We start from the raw sequence: 10547 nt of genomic DNA on the forward strand, positions 1-10547 counted from the left end.
CGGAGCGCGGGCGGCGCTGCCTGCTGCGGCTGCTGCGGGCGGCGCGCAGGTGGCGCGGTGGCGGCCCCGCGGTGGCGCGACGGCGGCGGCCGAAATATATTTTTTTAAAAAAATTTTACGCCCTGCGTCCGTACGATCCGTACGACAGTAACCCTGGAAGCCTCAAAAAATTGCCAAAATTGCCCTGTCTCCAAAAACGAAAAGCTTTATATGAATCCTGACTGCAAACGGCCTTTCGGATCCAATGGTGATGTCCGTTTGGGCTGAAAGTGCTCCAAAAATTGCTGATCCCCTGATTTGACAAAAAAATGCACAAACCAACTAGGGTTTGTGACTTCAAATCACGGTTTCAAAGTTTCTTCAACGAAGCAGCAGCAGGAAGGCTCTGATACCATGTTGGAGTTGAGGAAAGCCAACTCCGAAGACGCCAAGATCACCTGCATGCGAACCTGTCAAAGAGAAGCCATAGAAGGGGAGGAGCATGGAGCATGGGCAAAACCCTAAACGGACATGAGAGCCATCATAATGCAAACACAAGAAGAAATGTATTTACAATAAGAAATGATATGATGATGATCTGATATTACAATGAGAGAGAGCCCGAATATAAAGAGCTCCAGGAAGCTTGTAGAACAAGCTGGAAGGAGGTAGAAGATAAGATTGACAACTCAGCACACATCCACAAAAAGTGGAATATGCTAAAAAAGGAGAAAACTCTCGAGTTGTCAAGAACTAACCACTACATGCATTAAATATAAAATATTAAATGAATGCATGACCTAAGTAAGCTTAAGCAATAGAATAAATAATTAAATATTAATTATTTACTCTAACAATTCCTACTCAAACAATACTACTAGAACTTGATGAAGAAGGAATAATAATTTTGGAACCAGAGTGCATTCTTCAAACGCATATGAAGAAGCTGAGGAATAGAACCCTGACTTGGTATCTCATCCAATGGAAGAACTTACTAGTTGAAGAGGCCACATGAGAGGATGAGGAGTTCATTCAAAAGAATCCACACTTGGTTAGCATTGAGGACAATGCTTCTTTCAAGAGAGGGGGCATGCTACACCCTTAATATTGGTGTATATAGCATTATGAATAGTCAACTTATGGCTATCTTAACTCTTAATTAAGTCATGCTATCATTATTATATTATTATTTAGGTAGGTAAGTCAGCCTAGGCGTTATGTAGGGTTGTGTCTATTCAACCTAAGCATAATTAGGTATATATAGGAGGTTGTAAGTCTTATTTCAACATCATATTGTGAAGTGTGTTCTCATTGGAGATATTTGGAGGTTGCCCCCTCGAAGTGGCCTATTACTCTTAGTTATTATCAATTATTTATATAATATTTCATATTACTTCTTACATTGTGCAAGTTATTTCATTACAAGAGGAAAATAAGTTGAGTGAAGAAAAATGTGAAGATTTTTTGTCTGACTTTTTTGTAGGTTATTGTTTCCATGTTTCCAAGAGACTTGGAAAGTTTTCAAGGTTGGAAGTATGGTGCGGGAGCACCTAAAGTACAAGAACATGAGAAGGTTAAGATTCCTTATTTGAGATATTTAAATCCATTTGAGTCATTTATGTTGTATTCTAGTGGAGATGTAAAGGTTATGAAGCCAATTTGTCATAGATTGTAAAAGTTGTCAATTTTTCCTAATTGTCCTAGTAAGATCATGAATTGGTCAGAGGTCAAAATATGTTTTTAAATCCAAGGAAGGGTAAAAATATTGTAAATGGTGATTAATATTCCATTATGAAATGTTTGTAAGGTTGGAAAAATTACACTAGAGGGTTTTTCAAGAAGACGTTTAGAACATAAGTTATGAATAATGGAATCAAATATAGAAATCAAGATATGCAAATGGAGAAAGGTTGATGTTTTTGTGTTAAAAAATGTTATGTTTTACCTCATGAGATGCCCCAATATAATGAAATTATTGAATTAATGATGAAAGGATCAGAAAGGATCCTATTGTTTGTTTGGTTTGTAGGATGCTCTACATCACTTTACAAGAAGAGACACAATTTCACAATAAGGATACATAGTCACTCAATCCCACTTGATGATGAGAAATTTTAGTCCCATTGGCAACCATATGTGAGAACTTATATTGATTTGATAAGTGGCTCACTTTGTTTCAATTCTAATGATCTCATCATGATATCCATTCATACAAATGCAATTAGACTAAGACCAATTGATTGGTATGGAATCTCCTTTGGATTTAAACCCTTTGAACTATGCTCATAGTGATATTAATTGTGACAATATTTCTTGGGGTTGGGGATTATGTGATTTGAGTTTGTCTCTTCAAACATTCAAATCTAATTTATATAGATAGACTTTGAAACATCCTAAATTTGCATCTTGAACTCTGAACCTTTGCATCTTTGAACCAATGAATTATTCCTCCAAACTTGAACCACTAATTCTATATTTAGAACATTAGAACCTTGAAATCGGGTAAAATGCAAATCATACAATTACATTTATGATTGATTCCTTTGAACCCAATATTTGAGTCTAAATTTTTTTTGTCCTTTTGAGTCATTGAACCTCTGAATTTGTATATGTTCTAAACCAATGAATTTGCATTTGTTCTAAACCCATATTTAGCATTTGAAGCTTTTTCTCTGAACCATGAATCTTATGGAATCAATCTAAACTTGTGAACCTCTGAAATATTGAACCTCTAAACCAATGAACCTTGTTCAATGAGTGTGAGATGATACAAAACCACTTTGAAACTAGCTCAATATAGTTCCAAAATTACAAAGGAAAGCCTTGAACCTTGAGCTTGAATATTTTGGTTCATTGTCATGAAATTTCATCCAAAACTTGTTTTCCACAATATAACTTTACACAACATTTCTAATATAAATTGGAGGAGAATCAAAGAAAACCAAGGAAAGGCCATTAGAAAGAGTAGATCTTCAAGTTTAAAATTGATGTTCAAAGCACCAACTAACATGTCCCTAGGGGTTTGAGGAACCCTAGGGATACATGTCATGATGCAAGGTGTTGAATGGGGTCGTAGGTTAGCCTACGACCCCATTTGACCCATATGATCGATTACCATATGTCCCTAGAGGTCCTAGGTGTTGTAAAAATGTTCAGTGCTCCCCATAGGATTCGTGACAAGGGCTTGACTACCTCTTATGTACTATAAATTGAGTAGTTGTTGTACATGGTTAAATCTCGTATTCGTGAGACTTTAATGCAGAGTGCAAATAAAATGACAACAAACTAAAGTAAACCCAAGAAACCATTGTCAAAATGGAAACTCTATGAATTTCCCATGTTTCCCTAACTACAACCGTTAATAATTCTCTTAGACTAGCATCTTAGTGACAATTCTAGAATGGGAGTATGCTTAAAATGCAGATCTATGAGTACGCATGCAAGATCTATGAATAAATGCAATATTATGACAATACTAACCCTAGAATGCTATGATATGTGCATACAATGAACTAAAAAAGTGCTAAATGACTCCAATGAACCATATTATAATGCTAAAATGAGACTAAAATGACATAAATTTTCTAGAATAACAATGCTAATATGCTAAATATGACAACTCTGAATATGACTATAGTGCATATGCATAAAACTTGGGTTCTTTGGCTCTTGAATCACCCTCCTATTTATAGGATTTCAAAAGGGGTTGGGGTAAAGATCAAGATTTCACTTTTGACTGGAGGGTAATGGTGAAATTTTAAATATCATAAGGCACCAAGAGGAAGAGTCCAACAGATTTTGTTTGTAAGGATAAAAGAGGATTTTTCCAATTCTTTTAAATGTTAAAAATGAGGATTTTCACTTTTGAGAGGATAAACATGGATTTTATTGATTTATTTATTGTTCCATTTATTTTCAAACTTTTGTCTTTTCCTTTTTCCCTCTTTAATTTAATTTTATGATATCAATTACTTTTCCTCATTTTAAAATGATTTAGGTCCTTTTTTATTTGATATTTGATTGATTGATTGATTTGAAAGTCTATTGGTTTCCCTCTAATTTAATCCCTAATTTGTGTCCTTTGATCAAAATTGTGTTGTTTATGTCTTTGTCAATTTTTGGTTGTCTACAAATGTCCCTCCTTAAACTAATATGTGAAGCATATTAGTTCAAAGATTGTCTTGAATCTCTATTTTTAGGTCAAATTCTGATGTTTGAATGTCTAATCAATGGTGTTTTGATGTTTCAAGCTTGATATGATGTCTAATTGTTGTTGATTTTGTTGATTCAAAGTTTTGATATTGTGATGTTTTTCTTGGATACCCTGGTTTTGTTTGATTTGATGTTTAAAATTTTTGGCCACAATAGAGCATTTTTTATATTTCGACAAATTTTGATGCTCCAGTTTAGATGCCCCAGTTTGATATGGATATACTACCCCCTCAAAAATGAAATTGGAAAAATTGATGTGTGAAAATATTGAAGGTCCAATTTTATTTCCAAAATAATAGATAGGAAAATATCACATATGGTATGTTTGATTAATCATGTCCAAGAAAATTTTGGTCGAAATATTATAAAAAGGGCTTCTAATGTTTGAAAAGGTAATAAAAATCCCTAAGGGGGGTGTTAAATAGGTCAAAAGACCATTTTTAATTTTCATTTTCACATTCCCCTTTTCTGATTATAACTTGGAGCTCTGAGCAAGTGAGGATGGTGGTCCCTTTACGAGAGCATAGATTCAAGAGGGGTTGCAGATACGAGCATCTAGTTGACTATGGTGCCCTGATAAGTCATTGAGATCCTCTATTTTTAAGATTTTTGAATTTTTACCTAAGTTTTTTTGAATTTTGCATGAATTTATGTTGTAAATGTGGTAGTTTAGATGTTTTAGCGCTTTTAGTTGTTCTTTTATTGCATCTGAAATATTATAGCACATTCACATGATAAATTAGTGCATATGAAACCCTACCTTAGGAGCGATTTAGTGCATAAAGTAAAATAATGGTGCATATGGGTGTTTTTATAGTGCATTCAAATTTTTTGATGCATATGATGTATACTATAGTGCATATGAGACATAGATTATGCATTTTCCTTTTAGGGTTTGTCAGGTCCACAAGATCATGGTGATAGGTCATATTAAAGTGCATATGAAAGGTATTTTAGTGCTTTTAAGTCGAATAGTATTTATGTGTATTGAAATTGCGCATAGTGATACTTTGATAGTGCATTTATGTTTAATAGTGCATATGATTATGATAATGGTGTTTTCAAGGATTAGGATAGCACATAGGCCTCTTATAGCACATTCAATGGATGTATTAGTGCATATGTTGTAGGAAATAGTGCAAATGATTTTTGAAACGCATTTGCTTGATGAAATTGTGCTAATAATGAGTTGAGTAGTAGAAATAGAATACAAAGCATTTATTGAATGGAAGATAATGCAAATGGCTAGATTATGGGTCTATCAAGTAGTGGTATGCCATAACAAGCAACAATAGCAACCAGGTAGTCATAAAGTGATGTCTTAAGATCAATTTGATGATAGATAAACACAGAATGATGCCCCATCTCAGGATACAGAGTAGGGAAAGTAAACATGTCTGGCTTAGGATATAGAGGAGGACAATTAATAGGTCCAAGATAGAACAATTAGTTGATTAGCTAGATATTGATAGTAGATTGATGTATGATGATCATTTGGGATGAAAATTGACATTGTCATTTGATTTTTTGATGAAAATAGGTGCGTGGGTGAAAGCTCATGGTATGAGGATTATATCCTTGGCCATTAGAGTCCAAAGGTTGATTGGCAACAACAGAGCTACAAGTGATTGACAAATGCAATTTTACCTATTTGCTACAGATGCCCCAGTTCTGAGTGAATAGAGTGCCATTGATAAGTATGGCTGAGCGATGGAACTCAGACCACAACACCTTCCACATGCCCATGGGTGAGATGACCATGACTCCTAAGGATGTATATTGATTATTATAGATTTTGATAGTGGGAGATCTGGTGTACTATGATAAAACTGTAGATGATATTGCATTTAAATATTTGTTTGGGGATGATAGCATTGGTGATGACAATGTATCATGGTTTTAGATGTTACAGTATGAGTCATTGCCAGTAGTGTTGGATGGACTAATAGGAGGATTTTTGTTTCTAGATAGATGAAGGCATGGATTTCTAGTTGGATGAGGTCATTTGATATAGGACATGATCGATCAGCCATGGATATTTGCATGGGGCAGTTGCATATTGGCCCATTTATATCATGATTTGTAGTAGGTTGTATATTCTAGGGCCTCATCATTATTAGCAGTGGTGATATTGTTACATTTATGGACATGGGAGCATCTACCCATCACTTGGCCAATTTGTGTGTGATAGCGACCGTGAGACATGCCATACATATATACTTATTTAGGTGTTATCATGGAGCCCCACCTGGGCAAGACAAAGTATTGGCGCCATATGTTGGATGATCTTGATGAGGTCATATGGTGGTCATATAGGTTTACAGAGGTATGGGTTGAGGATGATGATGAGATGGTGTATTTCTTTGGTCCAAAATATTTGCTTGGATGGGTTCCCTTAGTGATAGAGAGATTCTATTTCAGGAGTGCTATGAGAGACTTTGGGAGGTGACAGGGCATGCCATAGGGTTCAACGCATTATGCTTAAGTATAGTTAGAGAGGCCAGTATGGGGGTCAAGCATAAGGCCTACTAGGATGCATTTTTGTATATGATAGAGACACCACAAGTATGTGCACTAAGGGATGGAGAGGAAAACACAAGGATGGAGGGTGATTATGCATGATGGTTTAGAGAGCACCCATTCCCGAGGTACACAGATCCAACAGAGCCTATTCATAGTATCGATGAGCATTCAATTGGAGGAGAGGATGGGCATGGGAGAGTTAGGGTTCAACGTCAAGCCAGAGGTAGAGCCAGAGGTAGAGCTAGAGGTGGAGTGAGAGTACAAGGGAGGTATAGAGGAAGAGGTCAAGTAGAAATCTTACCCCTATCGAGGGTTATTGTACAAGGCCCAGTATAGAGGCCAGTAGAGAGAGGGATCTATGGTCAAGATGGAGTGAGGATGAGAGGAGGTATAAGTAGTGGTGCAGGATCTAGCTAGTGAGTAGTTGATCTTGGGCATAGCTCGACAGAGCAGGTTAGGGCCAGGTTATCCAATGATGTGTAGTTTTTCTGGCAATAGAGTCAGCGAGTATAGGTGTCGACTTCAGGTGCATACGGATTATAGAAATAGGGGGAGTAGCAAGTACCACCACAGGAGTAGCCTCCACCAAAGAGGATAGTTGGGTCATCAGATATAGAGACTCGAATGAGTGCCATGGAGGCACGAATTAGAAAGTTGATGAGCACTATACAAGCTTTCATTGCTGTAATGACTTCGAGGCCACCACTGCTGCCACCACCACCGAGGATAGATGGGGCTATGACTAGTCAGATGGCCACAACTCAACTGATCACATCGTTGATAGGTGTGACTGAGCAGGCTCTACAGGATGAGAGGAGTGCCCCCAATGATTAGGGACCTACAAAGTAGCCACAGATTGATGATGTAGATGGTGAGACATGGGATTGATTTGGGTATCATGTTGTATTACACTTTTATTTACATATCATGGGTATCATTGATGAGGACCTAATGATGTTCATGTGGATGTACTTTGTGACCTTTTTATGTTCATGTGATGTGATCATTTTGATATTTATTTTGATGCAATCCATTTTATATTCATTTTGATGCAATTATTTTGATATATGGTTTGATCTATTGATTTATGATATATTTGAACTTTTTGATGTTCATACTTGTGAACTAGTTATATCATGGACTCATGTATGCATGTGATGGTGTGATTTGATTGATATGATAGTTGTAGATATTGATGCATTGTGGATGATTAATATAGTATATGGAATAGCATAATATGTGGATAGTGAATGAAGTAGTTGAATGGCATGAATGAGTGAAATGTGTTAATGAAATGTGCGAAGGAAATGTTAATTAACAAGATGCATGAATGAATGAAAATGTAATGTAACGGTAGGAATGTAATGAAATAGGTGCAAATGAAATGTAATGAAATGAAATGAAATGTGGTGAAATGAGATGTAATGTGATTAAATGTGGTGCGATGTGATTAAATAAAATGAATAAATGAAATGTGATGACCTAAAATGTAAATTAATCATGATATGTGATAAAAAGGAAATGTAATGGATGAAATGAACTGCAATGAAATGAAATGAAAAATGGAATGTGATAAAAAAATGTAATGTGGTAAAATGAAATGCAATAAAATGAAATGTGATGAAATGAAATGAAATGAAGTGTGATAAAAGGAAATGTGATGAAATGACATGCAGTAAAATGAAATGTGATGAAATGTAATGAAATGAAGTGTGATAAAAGAAAATGTGATAAATGAAATGTAATGTGTAAATGAAAGGAAATGTGATGAAATAAAATGTAATGGAATGAAACATGATAAAATGGGATGAAGTGAAATGGAATATGATGTGATGATATGTAATGGAATGAAATGTGATAAAATGATGTGTGATGTGATAAAATGGAATGTGGTGAAGTGAAATGAAATGGAATGAAATATAATGAAATGAAATGTAATGAAAAGTGATGTAATAAAATGTGATTAATATGTAATGGATGAAATGAAATGAAGTGTGAGGAAATAAAATAAAATGTGTAAAGGAGACATGAAAATGAGATGATAATAATGAGATAAAAATAGAAGAGGAGAAATGATGCAAATGAAAAAGAAAAATAGAAGGAAATGATTGTGCTAGAGATGAAAAGACGTGAAGGGATGGGACTCATCATTTGAGATTTGAAAATCACAAATGAAACTTGAGATCCAAGGAATGATAGGTGAAATAGTGAATGCATAAAATATGATGAATGGTGTAATGAATAGTGACCAAAATTGTTTGAGATTCAAAGGTCACACAATATAATAGATGATGTCATGTAAAGAAGTATGAGGTGAAATAGGAGAGATTAATGACCATAATTGTTTGAGATTCGAAGGTCACATAATGTAATAATTGGAATAAATGATATGTGAGAATGAATCATGATGCAAGGTGGTAGTGTTGTGATGAGATAAATTCCACAATAGTTTAGTGTTAATTGTGCACGAGTATGTTGTTTCGTGTCCTATTATTTGATAGCCTTCCTCAAAGTGTTTTCACCATTTTGTTGATTGATGTTGTTTATACTTGTGTGTTTTATCCTGATTTATGTGCAAACGATGTGTTTTTAAGGTACCCAAGATGAAAATGCAAACTAAATGAATGCAACTAACTTGTAAAGAGATGCAAATTAATTGTCATCATAGAGCATTTAATAAAAAGTGACCAAGTACAACCACCACTAGCTTAGCTATGGTGACATGAATATTGTATTACACCAATAAGTACCACCAAACATAGACAATCTACATGAAAGATATGAAAACTACTATGAACATAAAGTTATAGCTACAATAAATTAAAAAAACAAGCAAACAAATAGTTGCATGTTAGATAAAGAACCTCACCTAAGATATCATACACAATTGGTTGAGGTACACATGGCCTTCCAAATGAAAGGAGGCACTTATAGGTGGAAACCAATGATGTAGAAAATAAAAGGATCATTGGAACAAAATAGTGAAAAACCAAAGGCAAATAAAATATCATGACTTCATCTTGGTACCTCTAGTAAAGTACATCATTGAAGTACTAGAAATTCATAATAGTAGAAAAACCATTATTTGTGGACCAACAATACTGATAGTTGTATGAAATAGTATCAAGTTTGTTCAATTCTTCCTGGAAGCAACTAGCGTACAATTTTGATAACAAAGCATGGAATCTGTCAGTAGTAATTTAGCAACAGGATCATGCAATTATGGTGGAAGATATGTGTCAGTGTGGATCAGGGCGTCTAAGTGTTAGAGTTGAGGAGCAAGTGTACCTAGTACTAGTATGGAAAGATGCAAAGAGTGGATGTGTCACAAGGCCAAAAAGTTATGAGTCATGGCAAGTGATGATCATAAATAGGAGAATAACATGCAGATGAAGCAAAGCACGATGAAGGGTATAATATGGTTGTTGGGTTTATTAAGAAGTCCAAGGAAGTGTAGAAGTGAAAGTATGTCAGGCTTATCAAATTAATCATAATAGGAGGGTGATGTTAGCCAGGGTGGATGGGTGAGGCCAAGACAGAGAGAAAAATGTAGTCAGTGAACTTCCAGGGAACTAGTGTATCAATTTGAACTTCAAGCATTAGTCCATGAGAAAGGTGAATCAAGTCATGTAGGACTGATGCCAGCACAACCTAAGGATGTTGGGGTGAGGGTAGAAGAAACATCCTTGTTAGAATTAATGATATTTTCTAGGAGCATAGCACAACATGTGTTGCAAGTGGTATTGGATGAGGAATCAAAAATGTAGGCAGAGAATAGTCTACTCGAAGTCGCAAAGAGTGTGTCAGAAGTAGTGATGGAGGTGGGGGTGATG

This window comes from Cupressus sempervirens, chromosome 1, assembly GCF_028749045.1.
Source record: "Cupressus sempervirens isolate cs-2001-9-10 chromosome 1, ASM2874904v1, whole genome shotgun sequence".
In the NCBI taxonomy this organism is placed as follows: Eukaryota; Viridiplantae; Streptophyta; class Pinopsida; order Cupressales; family Cupressaceae; genus Cupressus; species Cupressus sempervirens.